General features: G+C 40.0%; 1 protein-coding gene and 1 long non-coding RNA gene across 2 annotated transcripts in view; one reads left to right on the top strand and one right to left on the bottom strand.

Annotated features, from left to right (window-relative positions):
• LOC114242594 (uncharacterized) overlaps positions 1-25,607 on the bottom strand; it is a 96,712-nt gene that overhangs the window by 12,428 nt on the left and 58,677 nt on the right. The gene's annotated exons all lie outside the window — the stretch shown is intronic.
• LOC149501410 (uncharacterized) lies at positions 18,236-18,723 on the top strand. The gene is made up of 2 exons (XR_016324171.1): positions 18,236-18,579; positions 18,610-18,723. It is a non-coding gene; the product is annotated as an uncharacterized LOC149501410 (long non-coding RNA).

Here is a 25,607-nt window from a genome sequence, read left to right as displayed (position 1 = left end):
CAAATTATTCAAAGTCAAGCACAAGCTAGTATTATCTTCTTTTTTTTTCCCACCTAAGCTGATAGCCTTGAGAGGCTATATGAGCGGAACCTTAACTAGTAGGTGAGCTCACGGGGCTCGAACCTGACGACGTTGCTAACACGAACCCTAGCAAGAGCCGTGCTTCGCAGAATCTACCACCGGATCGGAAACGCGACCCACTGAGAAGATCCGGCGAGAAACTCAGTGGGCTGTGTCTGAGGGTTAATTTACTTGTCGAGCCCTTCGTCGCAAGCGACGGGTCGACGAGAGACGGGTACTTGAGCCGACTTGAGGTACCTAAAAGTACCGTTAGTGGATCGGGAGGATCCGAAATGACGTGTAATATTATCATTTTTCTTTATGATATACGACGAGTAGTAGTAGAGGGTCACGACCATCAGTAATCAGGAAACGACAAAGAAGAAGAAGAAGATTATGATATATATGGGGGTAATTGAAATTTATCTTTGTCGTGTCTCTTAAAATCGATTGAAAATAACGGTACGCTAACAAAAATCGATTATATTTTTAACAATGTATTAACACAAACGTTCTCAGATAGATCGGAATCGGATCCGAGTCTCGTAGTACTACTGTAGTTCACCGTCCGATGCTACGTAATATGAGGGATCAGTTGTTTGATACAACAAAAACGATCGGACGTGCTCAAAAACAAGTTAAAACAAACAAATCATTATCACAACAATACCACCATCGCGTATTACAGATCAATGCCGCAGCCCTTTGTACGTAACGATAACAAACTAACATAAAAAAAACTAGCTGCCGGAGATAAATTTTCCGTGTCTTAATGTAGGTAAGCGATGCATGTATTTGTTACTTGTTTAAGTTCTGGGTGAAATAATTTTGCATTGGAAATACGAAAACTTCTAAAACGACATTTTGAAAATAGAACACGCATTGAGGAAAGGAAAAGCAAATATTAGTAAACTAAATTGGAAGCGAACGAAACAAACTTCTTCCCCCTAGGGGATGTCATTTGCTAGGTAGACCAACGGCCCGAACTTTTTTCAACGGAACTTGTATGCAAGCATAAGTTCCAAATTCCGTTAGAGCAATTCGGACTTCGGCTAGAAGTTTTCTATTCACTGATAATTTAAAATTGTGCGTAGTTAGAGATAATTTCCATTATTATTATACATCCTAAGTTTTTTGGAGCTAGCATTTTGAAATTTATTAATAATCCGGTTTTGGCATCTGGAAAAGAATTGAGCCTATTAAACAATTAGAATGTCATTCTTACACCCTAGTGTATGCTCATCAAGGCTATAGTATACAACCGACTGAATTCCTTAAAGCTCCAAGCTAAATAACTAGACTTTAAAAATATTGACAACGCATGTGGTGTCACAAAGTGGTGCCATTTGGTTTATCTACATTTTCTATTGTACGAATTTTATTTTTCACTGCAGAAGTCATTAGGCGAAAACATGTAATGTAAGCACATATTCGAAGAACTGGTAAAATCATATAACTGCGACACGAGTCCACCGTCTCATCCGTTAGGAAATGGATGCTTCAAACCAGTAAAACGCGATGGTTTCGCGATTACAGCCATAGCATGAAACTGTACAAGAAATTTCTCTTGAATACCTGCAGAACAGGTGTCGTGTTCTATAAATAGCAACACGATTGTCGGGCTGCGCCACCCAATGGAATGTCGCTTAGGAAAAACGGTTTTTCATAGTTTAAAGTTGAGGTTTCTTTGAACATAATTTGAAAAATAGAATCGACACTTTCGCGTATAGTAAACTTTTAATGTGGGACTTAGGAAAAGCTAACTGCACTTGTCTGTTTCTCAATGGCCTTGTGGGAGTATAGGAAACCTTGTATTTGTAAACAAATAGTGAAAACACAAAACCTCAGCTTTACTTTTTGAATCGTTTTCTGCTCAACGACGACAATTTGGATAGAATGAACGAAAAAATTGTTTCTGTAGGGATCAAACTCAGATATTAATTTACGCAAGTTCCACAGCGAGAGCTTCGAAAAAGTTGAGCTAATTCAAGCTACAGAGCTTGGTTTAATTAATTAAGATGATGTAATGTATTGTAATTTTTTTTTATTCCTTGGATGTGTGGACGACCTCACAGCCCACCTGGTATTAAGTGGTTACTGGAGCTCAAAAACATCTACAACGTAAATGTACCACCCACCTTGAGATATAAGTTCTAAGGTCTCAAGTATAATTACAACGGCTGAAACGCATTATTGTTTCACGCCAGAAATAGGCAGGCTGGTGGTACCTACCCGCGCGGGCTCACAAGAAGTCCTACCACCAGTAAATTGGATTTATTTGAATATTAATATTATAATTATTTGGATGATTTGTGAGTTTATTCGCGATCAATTCGTTCGTTGATCGTTTAAGTGATTGAGTTGAAACTTGATACAGTTCCTGTTTGTACTTCAAGGAAGTCAATCATTGTAGGACGATTAATAATGGGGCTTGGATGGTTTCAACAGACGGGTATTTTTTAGATTCATTCATAGCAGGGATTTACTTGTAATATTAATCTAAAACTATCCCCCCCTTCTAAAGTCTTCATACATTATGGAGCGAAAATTACAAGGCAGGACTTGAACCAATTTGAATTAATTTTTTTATGATTGAAGGATTACTGGTGGCCCTGAGGCCTTTCCGGTTTCACTAGGGCAGGTGGGCGAGCAAAGGCTCAGCCAGGAGGGGTGGAATTTTCTAACAGCTGCCCGAGCGCCTCCAAAGGAGACCTGACAACTCAAGAGCAACTGCTTCGCGAATGAATCTACTACGGGATCAAAATCGCAACCCGCTGAGAAGATCAGCGAGAAACTCAGCGGGCTGATTTATGGGTTAGGTTGAGAACGAGAACGGTTACCGGGGTCCCTTAGCCTGCTCTTAGTGTTAGAGCTGAAGACGTCTAATGCAAAGGTTATTGGATCTGATCGTTCCGTAAGGACGTGCTTAGAGCGTCAACGGTGACTGGCTCCTGCGTGATCAGAGGATTTGAGGCAATTTGAAAACCAGACCAATCAAAAACTAAAATTTTTTTTATCAACCTTCCTATAACGTAACAACATTCTGTAAAATACATTAAAGTTTTAATATCTAAACATTTCCTCCACTAATTAAAGTGTGCCGTTTTTTTTTTTACGTTATTTACGCGTTTTGTGCTCTTTCGCTTTGCTTAGCGACCTCGATTCTACAAAGTTGTGAATCGTGATTTGACTGGTGTTCCTCCGTCGCTAACGTTGCCGAGAAATGACGTAAAGCTGAGACATTAAGATAATCATTACGGTAATTAAAATCTAAGAAGTGTTTGAATGTTTCAAAAGAGTGGTATTAGGTATTTTTTTTTAATTGTTTTTGTTAAATTCGCTTTACTGAGGTATTTTACTGGTGGTGATTTTATTCCCTACCTTTTCGTTGGTAGTTTAAGAGACTATTCCAGCAACGCGCGGACGGGTAGGTGAGCTCACAGGCTCAACCTGAGAGAATTTGCTAACACTAGCGTCTAAAAGCAGTGCTTCGCTGAATCTACCACCGGATCGGAATCGCGACCCACCGAGAAGAGCCGATGACAAACTCAGGCGGCTAGTGGTGAGATATTGGAAGTCTTCAATGGTTGGACAACCGTCCTGACTGTTTGTGACGTAGGACTGCCGTTGTATCATCAATATTTGAATGTCATGATTAGACGTGTGTGGTGCCATTAATGTTGTAATTAATCTGTAATACCTTAAAACAGAGGCGTCGTAAGTTCATTTTTTTATTTTTTATTTTTTTATTGTTTAGTTGTATGGATGAGCTCACAGCCCACCTGGTGTTAAGTGGTTACTGGAGCCCATAGACATTTACAACGTAAATGCGCCACCCACCTTGAGATATAAGTTCTAAGGTCTCAAGTATAGTTACAACGGCTGCCCCACCCTTCAAACGTAAAGGCATTACTGCTTCACGGCAGAAATAGGCCGGGTGGTGGTACCTACCCGCGCGGACTCACAAGAGGTCCTACCACCAGTAATTACGAAAATTATAATTTTGCGGGTTTCACTTTTATTACACGATGTTATTCCTTCACCGTGGAAGTCAATCATGAACATTTGTTGAGTACGTATTTCATTAGAAAAATTGGTACCCGCCTGCGGGATTCAAACACTGGTGCATCGCTTCAACACGAATGCACCGGACGTCTTATCATTTAGGCCACGACGACTTCCATTCAGCTCTAGTGCAATAAAAAATAACGTGACTAATATAAAACTTTTTTTTTTAACTATCATTTATGGGTGCCGCTCGGTCGCCATGGCCACGATGATTTTGTATAATAAATAAAATCACATCTAAAATTTACAAAATTTATTTACCGATTTGATGATCAAATAAATATCCATAAAAATCGTTTCCCAATCTAATATTAATGTGGACGTTACAGTATTTACTAAAAAATAAACGCGCAGAAGTGCATACCAGATTTCAGTGCGCATCTATCGTAGCGGGCGATAAAGTGGAACTCGTCAACGCTATAAATTACGACCACTTACTAAAGTCGAACACTTCGTGAGCTCAACTGTTGAGAAGCATTATTAATGATATGGACCAATTGTATTGTGAACGTGATCTAAAAGACAAATGTTCAAAGAAACACCTTTAATTTCGCATATTGTATATGTCGGCGCGGCGCCAGGGATGGCTGAGCGGTAGTTTCCGTCATCACTCGTATTTGGTTGAACTCAGTTTATAAAAAGTCAATTTTTGAATAATAATTATTGAAACTCAACACACACAACTTTCACAATGACAGGGTAAACCGACAGTTTCGTTCCACACACCGACAGACCGACTGACTGATTGACTGCCAGAGACTCACTGACTGAGACGGACTGACCGTCCGATACGGACCGAATGACTGTCTGACACGGAATGCCACGACTCTGTCCACGTACCGCCATTTTATACTGTGGCGTTACGGAGTCTACCCTACATTTTGTGATATTTATCAAAACAACATTTCATCATTTAAAATAATAGTCAAAACAACGTCTTAATATTACCAAAAGTCGTTAACCACGACATATTGTATATCTGTTTTAATACTCAAAAGTGCTATTGAATTTAATTTTAATTGTGTGGAAAGTATTATATCTTCATCTCGCAAATGAAATAGCTATGCAAATATTAATTAAAAAAATGTGCAGTTATTAAATAATGGGAAACGGAATTATTCTCAATATAACATTTTTGTTGGCAATTGCGATATCAATTTCATCCTGTATCTTCTATTAGAATTGGATAAATTGCAAATTATATTGTCGTCTTTCATCTTCGTTTTTAAAACTTATAGAACGTATATTTGAACAAAAACCTGATATTTGATAATCAATTCATTTTAAAGGAAAACAGTTTTTTTTCTGTATGGACTACTACTTGTTTATATACGATTGTTTTAATTGACTGACTCAAGGGACGTGGTTTCGATCCCCAGATTGAGCCAACATTCGTGTAATAAACAGGTTTGTTTGTATGCGTGTTTATTATGTGTATATGTATATATTTAAACGTATATAAGTATGTATATCAGTCTCTGATACCTATAACACAAGGAATCCTAATTTGTTCCCAGGTATTTATTATGTATTAATTGAAATACAGTTTTATGTTCAAGGATGATGACGTGAAACCGAAAATTTTCAATTGGTTTTTCCCAAAAACTTTATGAAATATCCCTGCATACCATAGCATACCATTTATTGAATTAACGTCTAATTTTATATGTACTAGAGGTCCCGCAGCAGTCGAAATTCGACTATAATTAATTGGAATTGTAAGTTTGTACACTATTATGATTGTATTTTATACTTCTATAATCACAAATTTCGCCAAGACTACACTATAAAAATATTAACAAAGACAAACAATATTTAATATATTCTCAATTTGACAACAGACGTCAAGAACAAAAGTTTGACAATAAATAGTATGCATGCGTGTGTGCGTCAAATACATGGTATGTAGTGTGTGTAATGTTTTCTTTATTGATTTAATGTATCTTTTATGCATTATTTTTAAAAAATATTAGCATTGTGCACTTCTTCTCTATATTCTCTATAAGTGTGGAAAATTTCATACTCCTCCGTCCACGCAATTTTCGTAAAAAGGGATACAAAGTTTTTGCTTCACGTATTAATTTTATATGTATTACAGAACCTAAGCGTTCGTACGTATTCTATGTTTAGATACGATTACCATTCAAACAGCCGAGACGCCATCTATAACTTGTTAAACCTGTTCAGAATTATAATAAAGAGGTGTGAATGTGGAAATCGGCTGTTCGCAGATATACGAAAACAACTTGATCTATGCGACGCCTTGAACGTCGCTATCAACAATACGTGTTATTGTCAAAATTTTATATCCACGGTTTTTTCTTTATATTTATCACACATCAGTGTTTTCATATTCATTTCTAGTTCAATGTTTTTTCGTCAACTTATCCCATTACTATAAGTTACACTATCTATATATATAAAAATTAATTGCTGTTCGTTAGTCTCGAGTGAATTATTTGTCGAAGTCCAGAGAACGTTGAAAAAGTAGATAAACATGAAAATGCTCGGAATTAAATGAAATTACAATTTTGTTTTTCATTTGATGTGTCCCCCCGTCGGACGGATTCCTTTTGTTTGTTTTAAGTTTATTTTATTCAAAAGTTTAGGTCTTTTATTTATCGGTTCAGGCACTACGAAGTCTGCCGGGTCAGCTGGTAGTTAATAACAAGTGTTCTAAGTTCATCATTCAACCATCACAAAGTTAGGATTTCCTTCTAGGTAGGTAGGTATTGATGGGTACTAGAAACCTACATGAGACAAGAACGAAGAGTAAACCCAGAACCTAAACACCAAATATTTTTAACAAACACGCTGAATTTTTCAAACCGGGCTTCGAATCCGCACCCCGTGGCACAGTGGTCAGGATTACTAATCACGCGATCAATGTGTTCGGTCTAACCACTTCTATGTGAGTCGGTTTATGTCGTCACAGAGATGGGGAGGCATCATTATTATTCCGTTTTAAAACCTGTCAAATTATACGATGAAGAATTACAAACTATATTTAACAATAGGCGTGTTTTTTTTTTATTATTATTAAATATGTGACTGCCTAAGAATAGCCGTGCATCCGTCCTAAGGAAAAAGCTAATTGAGAAATCCGTACTGTGTTACTTTTGATACGTACATAAATAAGCAAACGGAAATCAACACACGCTTACACAAAACGTTATCAAGTACAGTTAATTAAGTTAAAGGAATTTTAATTAAATTAAAGCGATCATGCAATCACTGGTTTTGTGTATTAATACAATTATACGTATTTCAGAACACAGAATAATATTTAATTAATAAAACTGTTCTTTTTTTGCTTCTTATGCGTGAACCGGCTCACAGCTCCTGGCTTCGAGTGGTTGTCGGAATCCGTAGAACGTAAATTTCGTCACACGTTTTGAGACATGAGGTCGAAACATCATTATTTTTTTTATTGCTTATATGCGACGAGCTCACAGCCCACCTGGTGTTAAGTGGTTACTGGAGCCCATAGACATCTACAACGTAAATGCGCCACCCACCTTGAGGTATAAGTTCTAAGGTCTCAAGTATAGTTACAACGGTTGCCCCACCCTTCACACCGAAACGCATTACTGCTTCACGGCAGAAATAGGTAGAGTGGTGGTATCCATCTGCGCGGACTCACAAGAGGTCCTACCATCAGTATGCTGTCCCACGCCTCAAACGCTAGACTGCTTACCGGTAGAAAGAGGCGGCTTGCAGCAAAAGCTTGTTATTCAGCACATACTCAATTAGAAAACATTACATTATTGAATATAGATATACCGAAGCGACCATAAACATTATCACAACTACATAGATAATATGGAAACGTCGCGTGCTTACGGAAGTGACGCGATAGGTAAAGTGATTTACCTGATTGATGGCTTACTTGTGGTGATTTACCAATATACTTGTTTTTGCGATCATATATTTTTGGGATTATGAAGGCTACGTGTATTACAAAATATTTATTTAAGAAGACTTTTTTTAAATAGGAAGATACGTACGTGTGTGTTAGAGATCCTAAATATCGAATATGTAGAACATATGTTATAAAAGCCTAGAAATGAAGATGTTTGTAAAAAAATTGTTAGTGACGTCACCGGCAAAAGGGTGTGCGAGAGGGATAACAATATATTTCTTTAGAATATGAAATGCTACGTCATTTCAAAATAAATTTGAAGCTGTTCTGACAAAAGTTTTTGTTATAACTGAAATTTCCCGTTGCGCATTAATACTATTATAATTCAAAGTTTCTCAACATTTCGTTATTACATCGTACTATTTAATATCAACAGTAATTTATTATGCAATTTATGTAAATGATTTCGTAATCTTTATACAACCTGAAAAGGTGCGATCATACGACACACCTACTCAATGACATCTGCGTTATAATCCATGTATGACATGGATGATCTACAAATGACGTCATCACTAGCACAGCTTCTGAATAATACATCATATAATTCAGACAATTTTCGAGATAATTTTTAAATATTGATTTATCGTTTCTTAGCGATGGAATTAAGTTATTCGACTAATTTGATTACTTCAAATACTACACTCCAAAACTCATACAAAATCTTGCTTAATCATATCACTTTTGCTGGTGGTAGGACCTCTTGTGAGTCCGCGCGGGTGGGTACCACCACCCCGCCTATTTCTGCCGTGAAGCAGTAATGTGTTTCGGTTTGAAGGGTAGGGCAGCCGTCGTAACTATACTGAGACCTTAGAACTTATATCTCAAGGTGGGTGGCGCATTTACGTCGTAGATGTCTATGGGCTCCAGTAACCACTTAGCACCAGGTGGGCTGTGAGCTCGTCCATCCAACTAAGCAATAAAAAAAAACCTCTGTGTTGTTTACGTTAAATGACTAACTAAATACTTTTTAACAATAATTGTTGACATGTGCATTACGTGAGTAGTCTTACAAGAATTAGATTAACTTAATTTGCTTAACAAATTGCCGGGGAAATACTGGTAATTACGGTCCATAATATGGTGCATAGATTAAAAAAATATTGATTGGTAAGAGGTCGACTGACGCACGCTCAATTACAAAGAACTAATACAAGTGTAAAGCAAGCAATAAAATAATACGATTACGAAGAAAAACTTCAATGAAGGTGCTTAAAATCTCGTGTGTGTTTTTTGTGTTAGTGTAGATGAGCAACAAGTGTAGCAAAGTTTACAGATAAGACGACGTCATTGCCGCCACGAATTGTATTACTTTGGCCTAATACCATGACGTGGACGACAAGAAGATATCCGGTCGCCGTCCTCGCCGAACCCATCGCTTGCAACGAAGGGCTCAACGAGTAAATTAACCTATAGACACAGCCCACTGAGTTTCTGGCCGGATCTTCTCAGTCGGTCGCGTTTCCGATCCGGTGGTAGATTCTGCGAAGCACTGCTCTTGTTAGGGCCAGTGTTAGCAACACTCCCGGTTTGAGCCCCGTGAGCTTACCTACTAGCTCGGTGAATCTAGAATAACCCCTTGAGGTTACTAGAATAGGTAGGAAAAAAAAGTAGATAACTTTTTTGTTTTGTTTTTAAACTATCTTCACAATTCAAGGTTTTTATTACTAAAACTTTAGCAGTGATCAAAGTTATTATTACAATCACAATTTTTATTCTCGAACGATTATCACAAAAGTGAAATAAGAAAAATCATCTCAAGACATATTCCTTTAGAACTTCACGTCTTCAAGTTATGAATGATTGTTACCGCAAATAGTATCTCTGAACCGGTGTAGAGAACAGGTTTGAGCCCGCAAACCTACGCCATTGCCTTCACAAACATATTATGATTCAATTTTTATTCAAAAGACGTCATTATTACGAAATCAATTGAAATTTTATCATAATGACAATCATTCCTATTTGACTTTAGTATAGTTACGAAAGGGTACCATCGAAGCCTAGCTAAACGGTTAATTTGAATTCCAATGGCGCCGGTTTTAACACTGTTGAAATTTCTATAAACGTTAGAAAATCAGATGAAGAAATTCTAACTCTTGACTAACATTTACCTATAGACAACTTCCTAGTCGGAATACGAATTACTTAGAATGTGTTACTTTTTTCTTTCGCTTTTAATTATTTTTAAGCTCACGAGATTTCGAGATGAATTTGAAATCAAGATACTGCTACAGTTGCGTACTTGTTTGTATCTATTGACTTCCATACAGACAGAATAGGATCGGAGATGACGTGTTTTGGGCGACGTCGACTGCTTTCCATTCTTTCCGCAGGATCGGGAATGTAGTTACCGGCGGCCACGATGAGAGAGTTCTCGTGTCGTGCCGCTTTATCGAAGTGGTCATCAATCTGACAATGTTTTAATTGTTATGTATTGAATGAATTGAATGTATTGAATTTTGAATTGAACACATTGAATTTTGTAGCAAGCTTGTTTCATTTTCTGGTCTTCCATTGAAGGCACTATCGTATTTATTTTAGCTGAAATTCTCGGCGATGCCCGTATTATGCCATTTACCATGACAAACAAAATCCGAAGTCTTGGTTACAAACTAAATCGACTGAGTAACGAACATCCAAATATATAAACTTTCACATTTATAATATTTGTTGTATTTGTTTTTTCATTAATTTTTCCCTTTTTAATCAGTTTCTGTCCGAATGAAATAGGTTTGAGCGAAGAGACCGCCTACTGTATTTCTAGTATTAGGTTTGTAATGAATTAGTTTTGGTGTTCAATAAATTATACTCCGTTCTGAATGAATAAAGCGAATTATTAATACGATAAACAGTTTTTTTTTTTTTTCCACAGGAGAAAATCGCCGGATCCCCACCCGCGCGGCAGGTGGGGTATGTGGGAGTTGAACCTCACTAAAAACTTCTGCCGCTCACAACCGGCGCCCTACCTCGGGCCGGGCCGGAGCCCAGTCGGGGCTATTGAAACGGCGGGACAGGGTTGACGCAGAGCACATTACATCCATCCCACCGTCCCACGGACGCCGGACCGGCGGCCGCCAGCGACACGACCACCGGTTCCCTCGTTCAGCGGGCCGAGAGCCCGCTTTGATGGCGCCGCGTTACACCTTCCCCCAGAGCGGTCGGGGGAACGCGGTCTACCATCACCCGGCTTCCTATTGCGGGTGAGCGTGCAAAGCACGCCACCCCACGTCTGGGTCTCTCCCCGCACACAACGGGTGGGACCCCTAGCTCTTAGGGGGCCAGGTCACGGATACGACCCCGGTCCCGACCCCCTGCTCGGCGGCGGCGGGTTTCTGCGTAGTGAGGAGAGCTTTCCCTCACTCGCCCCGCCGCCTCCTTCTGCGAGATGGTGCACTCGCAGAAGTCGAGCATAGCCTTCCATGACTTATCGCTGCCAAGCATCGACGCCACGACGCCAGGCAGCGACAAGTCAGGTCCTATCTTTGCGACCAGGACACGGCGCTGCACCTCCCACGCGGGGCAGACAGCGAGCGTATGCTCCGCCGTGTCCAGGTCGTGTCCACAATGGTGACACCTCGTCGTCGGCTCAGCCCCTATCCGGCGCAGGTACTTCCCGAAGCATCCGTGCCCGGTCAGCACCTGCACCAGACGAAAGGTGAGACGTCCCTCGCCACGATTCACCCAGTTATCAAAGACCGGGTAAACCGCCTCGACGGTCCGTAGCCCCCACGTGGGGTTGGCCAATCGCCTCGACCACGACTCGAGCACGGACCGCCGAGAATGGGCCTTCCGCGCCCGCAGCTCACTTTCGGAGACACGCGCCACGCCCCGAGCACGAAGCTCGCTGCGCCACCGATAGTCGGCAGCGAGCGACTCCGCCTCCAGCTCCCATGGCGGCGTCCCCGCCAAAACACACGCCGCCTCGAAGGAGACGGTGCGATATCCGCGGATGACCCTGATGGCAACGGTGCGCTGCGGCCGGCGCAGGAACCGAGCCATAGTGGCCCGGCTGCGCGGCTCAGCCCACACAGGTGCACCGTACAGGCTCAAAGAACCGGCCGTCCCCATCAATCGACCAGCTCCGCAAAGTGAGCACGAAAAGCCCACCGGCTGTCCAACACTAGGCCGAGGTACTTCAACTGCACCCCGACCCCTATCCACGCCTCCAACCACGATGTGGGTGTCAACGGGTGGTGCCCTCCGCGGCCCGTGAAACCACAGAGCCTCGGATTTATTGAGCGCCACGTCGAGACCCAGCCTCCTTATCCTTCCGACGACGAGGGCCACTCCCGCTGTGGCGAGACGGGCAGACTCCCTATAATCATCCCCCCGGGCCACGACCAACGTGTCGTCCGCGTAACAAATAACGCGGAGGCCCGGGAGGAGGGCGCCCCTCAGCACCCAGTCGTACCCGATATTCCACAAGAGGGGGCCGAGAACCGACCCCTGCGGAACACCACGCACGACCGGAAAACGATGAAGGGTCCCACCGTACCCGGTACATACGACCGACCTGGCCCCCAGATAGGACCCAACCAGCCGGCGGAGGTAGAGGGGCACTCCATGCCTCTCCAGTGCCCCCTATCACGGTCCAGGGCAGAGTGTTAAATGCGTTGGCGATTTCAAGAGACACCGCCAGCGCCACCCCACCCCGAGAAACGGCCTCGTCCGAGAGGGACCGCACGCGAAGAATTGCATCCACGGTCGAACGGCCCTCCCGGAAGCCGTACTGCTCCGCCGACAGGTCAGGCACCACCCCGACCAGGTGCCGAACGATGCGGGCAGCCAGAATACGTTCCAGCAGTACGATGGGACGATACCCGGCGGCTGTATCCACCGGGCGCCCCTCCTTCCTCAACAACACAAGTCTACCCGTCCGCCAGAGCGACGGAAACCGTCCCGACTCCAAGCAGCCATTATATAGCTCAAGGAGCCGGTCCCCCAGGGACGATAAACAGTTAGAGGCATTTTAAAAATGTTTGATCCAAATTTATAAATACCACAAAATATAAGATATAGAGTTAGTCTGCATTGAGCGTATTCTTACAGTTATTTTAATGTGGATACAAATTGATTGCCTGACAACAGTGAAAGTTAAAGGAACCGGTTTGGCTCGAAGACTTTTACATGATACAATATTGATAATAACGATTTAATAGTGTCGACAATAATAGAGTGGAAACTTAGCGAGGCATTTCATATAGTTAATGACTATATAATTAATTACACGGCACCTAATATTGAGGTGTTCGCTACAAACTACTCCGTTTTGAGTATTTATTTATTAATTTATAAAAGACTTCTTAGAAGGATCATCACATAAATTCATCTCGCTTTTTTTGTTAAATATTTTATGTTTTTCTTATTGGAACTTCTTGCCGAATTTGTTTTAATATTCCCATTGAGTTGACAATGTTTGCGGTGTTGCCAAACTAAGTGAGGAACGTTTCAAAACGGTATTAGAGTACCGTTTGTGGAAGATAATTAATTTGAATCATTGAAATTAAAATATTCTTAGAATAATTTTCAATTTTTTTTAGTGGGTACTTAGAAATATTTATTAAAAATACTTATGTAACCCAATACTTGAAGAAGTTGTAAATGTACGTCACATTTTCGTTACTTTTAATTAACTTTTCCAATGACTCCATAAATTTCAGTCCTCGCAGGGCTTAGTGAATGACTAATATCACTTTATATGAATAAATTTTTCGAGTATAAGATCGCGGGACGCATTTAGCGACGAAGCGGCCCTTCCAGATATTACTGTACATTGTAACTTTCTTTTTGCTCAGATGGGTCAACGACCTCTTCAGCCATCTGTTCTTAAGTGGTTATCAAAGACATCAGTCTTTTAATTCCACGATTACCCACCTTTCAAACCCGAACGCACTACTGGGTTGCAATAGAACTAGGCCGGGTCATGGTACCTGTGAGGGCTCACAAAACGCCCTACCACCGCTAATAAGTATACTGCATTGAATATCGTGTGTAAGTCGTCTTGGCTTAAACGATAAGACCCCTGGTGCATTCTAAAAGTCGGCTTAGAGCACGATGCTATTCCTCAAAAGTGGAAATCGTTCCTGAACATATCGAGAGGTGAAAGGTTATTTGGTTTAAGCGCAGTTTTTGCAACTTCAGTGTTTAACCTGACTTTATTTAAAAATTTGAAAAAAAAATCTTTTATCAAAAAAACATCGTCAGCTATTTGAATTGGGTAAACTTAATTGAAGTTCAATTAAAAACATCGAATTGTTGATACTAATAAACCAAGTAAACGGACCTTTAATTACGAAGACAAATGTCGCCTATTAAGCTAAATGTCTCTTAAAACCAATACCCTTTCACCCCTCGATATTTATGTATTCTCGGTACGTATTTTATCACAAACGTGACGTCACTTATAAACCGTAATTTTGACGTTTGATCCAATCCATACGTTATGGAGGGTAGAGGTAAGGAGAACCGTCTCTGTGTGTGAAAAAGTATCCTTTAAATTCTGCTAAATAAGGGTGGCGCTACAGTAGCAACCGGGTAAATTTTAAAAACAGGCGCTGAAAGTTATTAGAAGAAGATAGAGAAATAAAAAAAGACGAAAGAACTGTAAGCACTACAAAATCACAAAAAGTATTTTATTTAAAGCTGATAAGAAAATGCAATCGATGTCTCCACGTTTTACCACAGCAATAATTTTAGGTTATATTAACGAAATTAGTTTGGACTACGTAAACATGTGAGGTCTTGTATATAACACTGTCACTAACAACTCTAGTCATTAAATATATTAAACTAGCTGACCCGGCAGACTTCGTAGTGCCTCAATCGATAAATAAAATACCTAAACTTTCGTAAAAAATAAATTTAAAACAAACAAAAGGAATCGGTCCGACGGGGGACATATCAAAGGAAAAACAAAATTGTTGTTTTTATTTAATTCCGAGCATTTTCATGTTTATCTGCCTTTTAAACCTTCTCTGGACTTCCACAAATAATTCAAGACCAAAATTAGCCAAATCGGTCCAGCCGTTCTCGAGTTTTAGCAAGACTAACGAACAGTGATTCATTTCGCCATTCAAGGGGATTTTTGAACTATTATTTAGTGCTGAAAGTGGGACACTTTTTCAAGCCTCTCCCATATGAGACGGTTCTCCTTACCTCTACCCTCCATACCATACGTTAACTGAAATAAATTCGTTGAATTCAATGCGTACGTGATTCTGTCAGCGTATGGCGCCAAATCGTCACCGCTTTTTTTTTCTCGCAACAATGTGCGAATTGGCGAGACACCATGTTCCTTTTAGTCTGTAATGTAACATTTTGTTGGTGGTTTTATTTAGCGCGTGTTTCTCATGAATTTTATGTGTGTTTTCGTTCATAGTTAATAACGAGCGGTGATGTAATTGTTTTGTTCAAATTAATTTGTATATTTATTTTATTTATGAGTTTCGATCGTGATTCGAAACCACGAAAACCGGTCAATGGTCGAGACATAAGATTTAATGAATATTAATATAATAATAATAATAAAATGCGAGATTAAACTAGGTATATAACATTGTACGACGTATGTATTGATCTGTTTAAAAGTAAAATTGATTAAAAAATGTTCCTATTTTGATTATCTGTCCAAAATACTTGAGATATAGCTTTACGTATACAAAGCGAACATATTATTATTTTATTTGCCTGTTTAGGCAAACGTTTATACGGCCCACCTGATAGTGAGTGGTTACTGTCAATTATGGACGTTAACAATGTCAGGGGCAGAACCGAGCCGCTGCCTACTGCCCTACACCTACTCTCTACAAGACTGCACAAGTCTCGTTTGAAGAAGAGCATGACATGTCTTCAGTCATAAACACTCGTTGCATACGCTAATATCATCATATCAAAAGCAAATAGCACAACGCAAGCCCGGGACAGTCAATGGATGTCAATTAACCACTTCAATAACACGAACGTGGAAGATCTCATTGTCGAACAAGGCTGAAGCTGGGATGCTAAATGCAGATTGACAAGGTAATGACGAATGAGATTTTATTGGGCTAAATGCGCCGAGAAGGTAACGAGACGTTGATAGGCCTGTCTTGATTGATATTAAAGGTCAATGTAATCATAATTTATGTGACGTAATTAAGCTTCTGTCAGTGCAGTCACGTAGACAAATTTTCTTTTATTGCTTAGATGGGTGGAAGAGCTCATGGCCCACCTGATGTTAAGTGGTTACCGGAGCGCATTCACATCTATAACGTAATGCCGCCAGCCACCTTGAGATATAAGTTCTAAGATCTCAATATAGTTAAAACGGCTGCCCCACCCTTCAAACCGAAACGCATTACTGCTTCACGGCAGAAATAGGCAGGGTGGTGGTACCTACCCGTGCGGACTCACCAGAGGTCCTACCACAAGTAATTACGCAGATTATAATTTTGCGGGTTTGATTTTTATTACTATTCCTTCACCGTTGAAGCCAATCGTGAACATTTATTAAGTACGCATTTCATTAGAAAAATTGGTACCCGCCTGGGATTCGAACACCGGTGCATCGGTAGATAAGAATGCACCGAACGTCTTATCCTTTAGGCCACGACGACTTCGAGGGGGTCTAAGGGGGAGAGCAGACCAAGAGACACCCTGCTTCAATGTGTCTATGTACAGAATATGTACATGTGCTTAATAAAGGTCGTCCACTGTGTAAAAATCGTCTAAAGGGATATTTAAAATCTTTATTAATTGCATCGCTCATTTCAAAACAAAAATGTAATTATTAAATGTGGTAAAGCAAGTAGCAATGTACGCAGTGAGAAGTCAATCATTTACGAGTTTTAAAACGTAAACAAACTATTGTTTTTTTATTGATTTTTTTTCTTGTGAGTACAAAACGGAAAATAACTTGATGATTGTAGTTCCGTGTGCTTGTAAATTAGCGGACGTGACTTGAAAATGAACAGCTACTTATTACATTGTATTGATTTAGGCAAAAACGGAATCGGAATCTTTTATATTACTTTCAACTATTGCCAAGAGGACAAATAAATCTATCCTGGATCAGCTTCGCATCCGAGTCAGGCTCTCAACAATCTGTTACCAGAGGATCCTCAGCTACTTCGGTCATATTGCCCGCTGACAGTCAGATAACTTGGACAAAGTGATTGTGACTGGCAAAGTAGAAGGAAAGAGACCCCGCGGCCGATTACCTAGCCGTTGGTGTGATCAAGTAACCGCTCTAACTGGGTTGCCAGTCGCAACCGCCATTCGAGCTGCTGAGGACCGGATGAGATGGAAACAGCTCACGAGACAGGCAACGGTCGAGTTTCAGGGACAGGACCTTCAGCAATGAAGAAAGCGACGAAGAAGAATTGAGACCTCCGCTTCTCCTCCATCACGCTCCGCTAAAAGCGAATTTAATGAAAAAGCATAGATTTTTTGAAGCTACTCGCGCGCTATCTCTAAAAGTCCAAGTAGAAAGTTTTATCAAAAACCCATAAACTCGGGACCGCATAGAGGACAAACACATACACATACAAGCATTGATTTTTACTGATCTTAATTTTGTTTTTGTTTCTCATTCTCATTCGTGTTTACTAAATTGAGTTTCTCATGGATTTGTCATTTATGGAATTACCATGTTCTTTGTTTTGACCAAACTTCAATATTACGGTTTAATCCAGATAAAGTGACGCTAATTTTGTAATGAGATTCGTATAGAGAACGTCTTCACCAACGATTTCTACGTTGAAGGAATAGCTTCCCATTATGTCCCATGAAGTCGTCGTGGCCTAAAGGATAAGACGTCCGGTGCATTCGTGTTGAAGCGATGCACCGGTGTTCGAATCCCGCAGGCGGGTACCAATTTTTCTAATGAAATATGTACTCAACAAATGTTCACGATTGACTTCCACGGTGAAGGAATAACATCGTGTAATAATAATCAAACCCGCAAAATTATAATTTGCGTAATTACTGGTGGTAGGACCTCTTGTGAGTCCGCGCGGATAGGTACCACCGCCCTGCTTATTTCTGCCGTGAAGCAGTAATGCGTTTCGGTTTGAAAGGTGGGGTAGCCGTTGTAACTATACTGAGATTTTAGAACTTGTATCTCAAGGTGGGTGGCGCGTCTACGTTGTAGATGTCTATGGGCTCCAGTAACCACTTAAAATCAGGTGGGCTGTGAGCTCGTCCAACCATCTACGCAATAAAAAAATAAAAAAAAAAAAAAAAAAGTGTGTGTGTCCGCTCCGACGCACGACTGGAGTTTACTGGATATAAAAAATTAAACGAAACAATACGAGAAATAGTTCTATATTACGACAACACGATACACAACAGATTATTAACAAATTAACGAGACACAAAACAAACGACTAACAAATATATGAAAATACAATAATGAGAGAAACGCGCGATCAGTACGAGGCTTTGTGGCGGACTGCCGGCGCAGCAGCCCGGCGTCACCTGCGATAACGCGGCCGCGCGTTGGCTCCTGATTGGCGCGCGCACGCATCACGCAATCAGGAGCCAATCAGGCGCATAAAGCATTTCGTGTGACATGCTAGGCGCATAACGCATTTCGTGTGACATGCTAGTACGATTTTGGTCCCCATAATTTTCATACCCCGGGCCTATATATGTAAATCGATTCTAAAGGAGTAAACTCCAAAAATTATTATTATTTTTACAATTTCATACACGAGTTTGCGAAAGATGTCCCTTCAGCTCAAGGGAAAAATTTACAAAACATCATTAGACCTGTCGTGCTGTATGGATCTGAATGTTGGGCGACGAAAGTGAAGCATGAAAAAGGAGTGCATGCGGCAGAGATGCGAATGTTGAGAAGGATGTGTGGAGTGACAAGAATGGACAAGATAAAGTATGAGTATATCAGAGGAAGTGTGAAAGTAGCTCGGTAAGCAACAAATTAAAGAGCGGACGGTTAGCATGGTATGGACATGTGATGCGTAGAGAGAAGATGCATTGTCACTAGGAGATATATGGAAATGGTAGTGCAAGGTAGAGGGGGAAGAGGCCGGCCGAAGAAGACACGGATAGAGTGTGTGAATGACGATATGAGAGAGAGAGGAGTGTTGTGATGACGGCTGATAGAAAAGAATGGAAGAGAAAGATTAGCTGTGCCGACCCCATCTAGTGGGATAAGGTGGAGAAAAAGAAGAAGATACACGAGTTTACGAAAGAGCTTGTGTCGAGTGCTTTCCGAAGTCCATCGACATTAAAACGTGAATTTCGTCATTCCCCTTGAAACATGAGGTACAAGCTGTATCAAAATCCAGCTATGCAAACCTTTTGGAACGCATGAACGCTTTACTTATACTTTAATGGCACATAATGCTCACAAAGTGACCTTTCAGCGCTGTCAGCACATTAAATCTTCCATTGTATATCAATTTTCGCACTAGCAACGATCGCGAATTCTATTATGCAAGGTCCTTTCAATTTACAGCGCTCGTCGCGAAGCCATGCAGTCTTAAACTATATAACGTAAACGCTGCACTGCCCCACAATACCGGTCAAGGCTCGTTTATGATCAAACTGCATCTTTATTGTACACCAATTACATACAATAATGTAGATGTGAAGAGGTTCTAGAATGTTCCTTTTTTTTCTACATATTAATACGTGAAGCAAAAATGTTGTGCCCCTTTTTACGAAAATTGCGCGAACGGCGGAGTATGAAATTTCCCACAGTTATAGAGAATGTAGAGAAGGCGTGCAGAAAGTTATATATTTTTTTAAATTATTCATGAGAGATACATTAAATCAACAAATAAAAACATTACACACATTATCATGTATTTGACACACACACGCATGCATACTATTTATTTATTGTCAAACTTTTCTTATTGCTTATAGTCTGTGGTCAAATTGAGAATAGAGTAATATTGTTTGTCTTTATTAAGGGGAATTTTTAATTGCTCCTATATTTAAAATTCATGCAAACTAAATCTCCCAACTAATAATCCACTGCATATCAGATAACTGATTGCGTAACAAATTAACTACTTGATTGACCTAAACATATTTTATTAAAACACGTATAAAATTAACCAAAATCAGATGACCTTTTTTATCGAAAATCTAACCGAAACCACTAATTTACCGATTTTAAGACAACATTACTTACCGTATAACAAAAATACTGATTTGTGCACTAAATGTACCATCTTACAACGGAATTTCCAAAATCATTTTCTAAAACTGTATAACAGATAATGTATGTTTACATTATCAAATTACATTCCACGCAGTTACTACTTGTATAGCTAAAATCCCCATCACCCAACTTTATTTATTTTTGTTCTTCCGAACTTCTTTCGTTCTTTTGAACTTCTGAACGAATACAAGATTTCTAAATGTTGTTTGAAGCTCTTCGCAACAGCGTTTCCTCCCAAACTCTTTACAACCAAAAGCATTAATTTGCGACGCGCCTATGAGCGTAAAAAATGCATTTAAACAAGTATTTGGTGAAGAATCTACTGTAAAAATGTACTGGGCCCGTGCAAAAAAAATAATTATGACCAATGTAGAAAAAATTGTAAGCAAAAAAAAAAGAAGACTTTATTACAGAATATTGATGTGTTACATCTCCAGATCAGTTGGAATCATTTTCAAATTCTCCTTCGATCGAGCTCAAAGATTGGACCGTGAGTTAAACATGTCACTCCACCTGTAGAAGCTAAAAACATACTCTCGGTCGGCAGGCCATCCGAAGCCCGCCTAGATGGCGCCGGTTAAAATAGGTTATCCTACGAAATGCCCCGCTGGGTCAGAACCAGCGTGGGTCAAGGATAGCCAACCTTCCATCACCCGGATGCTCTTACGTAAAACGCGTGCAGAGCAGCTTGCACATTGTTCTTAGGCCCCCTTCGCCGGTCCCCAGACCGACATGTGAGGGGGACTCGAAACACTTAAAGGGCCAGGGGCTTGGGCAAAATCCGCCACCCTGGCCTCCGCACGACGGCGGCGGGCTTGTGCGTCACTCACGCGCCTGGCCGCCTACTTCTGCGATCTGAAACCACGATCTGAAAGTGAGCACGGAAAGTCCAACGACTGTCTAGAATTAGGCCGAGGTACTTCAACTGCACCCCGACCCCAATACGGACGCCTCCAACCACGATATGGGCATCAACAGGTGGCACTCTCCGGGGCCTGTGGAATCACATGGCCTCGGACTTACTAATGCATTGGCGATATCGAGCGACACCGCCAAGGCCACCCCGTCCCCGGAGACGGAATCCTACGAGAGTTCCCGCACGCGAAGGATCGCATCTACCGTTGAGTGGCCCTCTCGAAAGCCATACTGCTCCGCCAACAGATCGGATCCCACCCCGACCAGATGCTGGATGATGCGGGCCGCCAGAATACGTTCCCAGCAGCTTGCCCACCTCATCCAGCAATACAATGGGACGGTACCCGGTGGCGGTATTCACCGAGCGAAAGCAAAACCTGGCCTAATCATACAATAAGAAGACTTTTTTTATGTTGTAATAACAAAGATTGATTAGTTAAAAAAAACTGAGTTACCTTACTGTTTTGTAATTGTTAGTGTATATTAAGATTGCACTTAGTTGATTTTTTGTGCACTTTAATTAGATAAACATGACTGATTAACTGGTGTTTCATTTAGAATAACTCATGTTCTTAAAAGTTTAATAGATGATGGGCTTAAAAAAAAATGATTTAAATATTTTGTTGCACACACAGAATTATCAGTTTTACTTTTAGTTAACAAATAGTCATTTAGTAAGACAGTTTCGTTTTATACATCAAACAGTATATTAGATTTGATTTATTTGATGAGCAAAATTAGTGTGCAATTCAGTATTTTTGGTGGCAATTTCGAATAAAAAAAATTGCATTTACAGTTGTAGGATTAAATACTACCCCTTTATTAATATGTATTTGTCTAAAGTACTCTAAAGTGTAGTCTTGACGAAATCATTTTGGCGATTATAGTCTTTGACAATAGAATCATAATAGAGTACAAACTTATAATTTCAATTACTTACAATCGAATTTCGACTACCGGGGGTCCACTAGTAGGTACATATTAAGAGCTAAAACTGTTATTTAATACGCACTCTTAAAAGTTATTTTCGTTATGCAAAATTTCCTAATTAGATTAAAAGTGAATTTAAAACAGATAAGATATATTTGACGTTGATTGATTGTGAAAACATTAATTAAATTTTATTTGTTTGGTTTGATAGACAGATGAACATGTGATCTGCTTAATGGAAAGTAACCCGTGGATAACGGCAATCTCAGCCATTGGCTACCTCAGAAGAGATGTCGCATCGCTTCTGAGGTAGCGTTTGTGTGCGTGGGCCAGATTGGCTTAAGTAAAATAGCATTTCCGTAGTAAGTGATCTAACATGGAGACCAACTTCAATCGACTTCATTTGAAAATAAATAAAGTGAACTCTCCACATTTAACAACCCCAAGCTGGAATCATCTGCGATTGAAACACATATGTGACAAGAACGAGCACAACTTTTTTTTTCCTAACTATGCTGATTGCCTTGAGAGGCTATATCAGCGTTACCGGACAAATAGATGAGCTCACGGGGCTCAAACTTGGCAAAGTGGCTAAAGTGCTAAAGGGTCAGTGGAACCTAGCAAGAGTAGTGCTTCGCGAAATCTACCACTGGACCGGAAACGCGAACCACTGAGAAGATCCGGCAAGAAACTTAGTGAGCTGTACCTGTGGGCTAGTTTACTCGCTGAGCCCTTCGTCGCAAGAGACGGGTTCGACGAGACCGGTGCTTGAGGTGAGCACTACTACTACTGCGTTTGCACTATGATCCCGAGGTGGGTCTTGGCCTCCTAGAATAAACGTCGCCACTTGTCCTCATGCTACGCAATACCTTGTCAGTCAGGCACTTAGAGCTTACGCAGATCAACTTCAACAGTGTCAGACTAGCGGTATTTAGGCCTTCCTACGGCTCCCATCCGCCTGAGCTTCCGCGCCTTCAAAAATAATAATAATAAAAAATACTTAGCTCACCAAAAAGAACGAGCACACTGAATGCCAAACATCTTCGACAGAGGCTATAGTCGGGAATCTAGCTTGAAATCCCTAAATGAATAGTCAATACCTCTAGTCATTAGACCAAAGACGTTATCATAAACCTAAGGCTCTTTTTGCTCAATTAAGGCAATTAAAACTTAAGGCTCTTTTTGCTAAAGCTCAATTTGGCTCAACCCAAATTGTAACAATACGAAACTCGCATAGTCCCCTTTTGCTATAATATTTCAATATTTTGCCAATAAAGTAGTAATACGTAAGGAAATAAATTTTAGCTATAGATACTTAAGGGATCTAAATTATATGGTTTATAAAAGAAATACTCCTAGTTCGAATTGAGATTGTTCTCTCAGAGTCGGTTAAAAACTAGAGAACAGATATCCAATTACACAATTTGTCAGCGCTACGGCAACTGGAAACTCGTATTGGCACCAACAGCTTTCATTAGCGGTTATCATAAAGTCTATTAACACTTCGACGGTTAAAACAACGTGTGGTTTATTAATTGTTTTTTCTCATAGATGGTTATTTATTTGTGTTTGCCTATCATCATTATTTATGATTTCGTCGCTCTTACACAGTCATACCCAGATTTTTGGGAAGTACTAAAATTACAGAATTGCAAAAAGAGAACTTTTACAGAAAAGGAAAGGTAGACTCTGTGATCCACATGATAAATACAACGTAAATGTGTTTGAAACGCCAATGGTTTTGTTAGAATGGTTGGACTGTATTTAAGTTGTAACGTATATATTTGCCTCACGCAGGTATAGACTGGACGGTTATGGCCACTCTTGAAGATTGTATGCAGCGCGCCTTACCTTCTACTTAAAATAGGAATCAAGCGTATGAAAAGGATTGATTTTCTACTCTTTTTATAATCAAGAATTACTGTTATTACGATTACCATTTTCCTGAAAAAAATATGAAAAATATTTGAAACTCATTAATAAAATAATAACATATGAAAGTCGGTATCAAGTATTTGAAATTAATTAATTTTTTTGGTCAGATGGAAATGACCGGACTTAAAAAGATAGATACCGCTTCGAGTAAACTATTTATTGCCATAGAGACACGTCATACTCGTAAGAGAACTGTCAAAGTTTTATCATTACATAGTCTATAATAAAGTCGCTTTCTCTGTCCCTATATCCTGTCCCTATGTATGCTTAAATCTTTAAAATTACGCAACGGAGTTTGATACGTTTTTTTTAATAGATAGAGTGATTGAAGAGGAAGGTTTATATGTATAATAACATCCGTTAAATAGTGGAGAAATCAATAATAAATTACAGTTTCCGAAGCGAACTTCGATAACGGTTTCTTTCGGGATTTCTGTTGAGCAAAATCTTCTATTATAAGCATAGTATATGCCTTGTGATTACTGATTTGTGAAAAAAGTGTAATGTGCCCGACAAAAATGTTTTAAGAATAAACGTGTGAGAGAAATTGTCGGTCTTTCGGGGGCCCCTGAGAATGGGGGCCCTGGGCACGGGCCCCGTGTGCTCTTATGGTAAAGACGGTATTGTATATACAGTTGGATATAACTAATGTTAAAATATAGTTATAATGAGATTAAGATTTGTTTAAATCTGTCAGAAACGAAGCAGATACTGGAGACACGTTAAGAAGACGATCACGATTTAGTTTATTAAATAAATCGAATCGTGTCATTTAAATTGACTTTGATAATATTAAGTACAAATAAATATAATTTTTATGATTAGTAAACTTTCACGATTGTAGTAGATATTAAATATGTTATTGCCAAATATAATAGGAACTTAATAGTAACAAAGCTTGTTTTTTGATGTGAAACATCTATAGCCGCACGTAAAACCGATTTCTGGCGTGGCGACGCATGCCGCGGCGACGCGTTGCCACGATATATAATGGTATATATATACAGTCTGTATGCAGTAGTGTGTACGGTGTGGCGACGCGTCGCCATTCGCAATCGACTGTGCGATTCTCTCCCACTCGATCCGGCGCTAAGCCATCTCTCTCGCTACACTGAGCTCGGATACCTATAGTGTATACTCCGTAGTGTATACAGTGTTGTTTACTACAGTACACATAACCTGTATTTTACTTGAAAACAAATTATTTTTTCGTAATATTTTATTTTATCATTATGACATATTTATTTCCTATCACAATCTGTTCTTTTCTGCATATTACTTTTACAAAATAATGTCGATGTTTCACATCTACCAGGCGCCTAGGCGTCCCGTGACGGCTCACATTTTTTTTGTTTGTATTCTATGAAAGATACTGTTCTTTATCCCGATTGAATTTAACTCGATAGTGTGCTTAGTGCGAGTTTTTAACTTCTCGATCGCGTAAAAGTTAACTCAAATTTGTATGGAGTTGTAACAGTGCCCTTAAGTTTGCAGCTAGGGGCGCTGTTCCAACTCCATACAAATTTGGGTTGAGAAGTTCAAAAACTCGCACTAAGTAATACAGTCAGTGTTGGTACCTTCAGGGAAGTTTCTGGTATAGTG

Source organism: Bombyx mandarina, chromosome 15, assembly GCF_030267445.1.
Source record: "Bombyx mandarina strain Sakado chromosome 15, ASM3026744v2".
NCBI classification, from domain to species: domain Eukaryota; kingdom Metazoa; phylum Arthropoda; class Insecta; order Lepidoptera; family Bombycidae; genus Bombyx; species Bombyx mandarina.
This window is presented reverse-complemented; position numbering and strand designations above follow the sequence as displayed.